This window comes from Delphinapterus leucas, chromosome 12, assembly GCF_059928025.1.
Source record: "Delphinapterus leucas isolate spDelLeu-1000000601 "Yukka" chromosome 12, BTC_Dleu_Yukka2, whole genome shotgun sequence".
In the NCBI taxonomy this organism is placed as follows: Eukaryota; Metazoa; Chordata; class Mammalia; order Artiodactyla; family Monodontidae; genus Delphinapterus; species Delphinapterus leucas.
This window is the reverse complement of record NC_143140.1, coordinates 68365051-68366381: the sequence shown is the minus strand read 5'-3', so window position 1 is coordinate 68366381 and position 1331 is coordinate 68365051.

Below are 1331 nucleotides of genomic sequence, written 5' to 3'. Positions count from 1 at the left end.
AGAATTTGCAGTCCCTTCAAATATTGCATGATATATACAACTGGGAAACCACCTTCTGTTGGCACTGTACTTGCTTCATCAGTGCATTTTTATCCTACAACCACCAGAAAAGCACAGTAGGCAAATATACAGAAAACTGAAAACAAAGAAAAACAAAAACACAAAAAAACCTAAGTATCTTTAACATGCCACTTTAGTTAGTTACATTGAACATTCTACTAGAATAACACGCAAAAAAGGATGGTCTGCTTTTAAGGTTTTCCTTTGAAGATTTTTGGGCACCAGACATCACACACAGGCATGCATACACACAACACAATAATACTATAGCAGGTCAGTGAGAAAGACCAATACATTTTATACAGAGATTCATGTCATGTTAAGTCCCACGATGATAACGTTGGAAATTCACGTTGGATTCCTAGAACAAGGAACCAACATTCAGATACCAGGAAAAGGCAAGCCATGCACAGAGATCTGAAACACGAGCCTAAACGAAGCCTCAAATACTCAGATGGGAAGCAGAGTTAGTCACCATGTCAGGAAGTGTGGTTTAATCCACTGAAAGAATAAAGGATGGGATAAAATGGAAAAACAATGACCCCCCTTCCCCTTCCTTTACCCTAAAGGCAATAAATGGAACAAAGATTAAAATAGTGATGATAATGATCACATGGCACATTTGTCTAGAGACTGGCAGGTCATGTGGTATTCAAGGTGCCAAAGGTACTTGCAGAAAAACCACAGTGCAAGTCATTAAGTGATGCTAGAAATGTTCCAACTGACCCAACCTTCTGGATACTTCCAGAGAACTTTATTTTTCATCCCGAAGTCACTGTACGGTGTTTTCCTAGTGCACGCAGGACACACACGTGTCTACTTGGGCTTGGGGAGCCAGGCTCAGCCTTGAGATTCACATGCAGGGACTCTTACAAGAGCAACCAGGAAAACAGGTGACAGATATGCAGCATGACCTTGTTCAAGCCGGGGAGGAGCGTCTCAGACCTGGGTACTCGCTTTCTGGAGAAGCTCAGCCCTGGCTGAACCTCCGGAGGCTCTGGGCACACTGCAGAAAACGGAGGGCTGTATTTATGGGGTGTGAGGGGTTACCAGCCAACAGCTCAAGGCACAGCCTTCCTGAAGGTGGAAATGGGCATCACACAAACCACTCACAGCCAGGCTTGTAACTACAGAATCTCTAACGTGTTAAGTACAGGCGCGATGGAGGTTGCGGGGACCTCTGGTGTTTGATTGACAGCGTAGGCATTTAACCTTCCACCCAAATTTCAGGTCAGATTTCCAGTCTCCACAAGAGACTGGTTCCACGTACC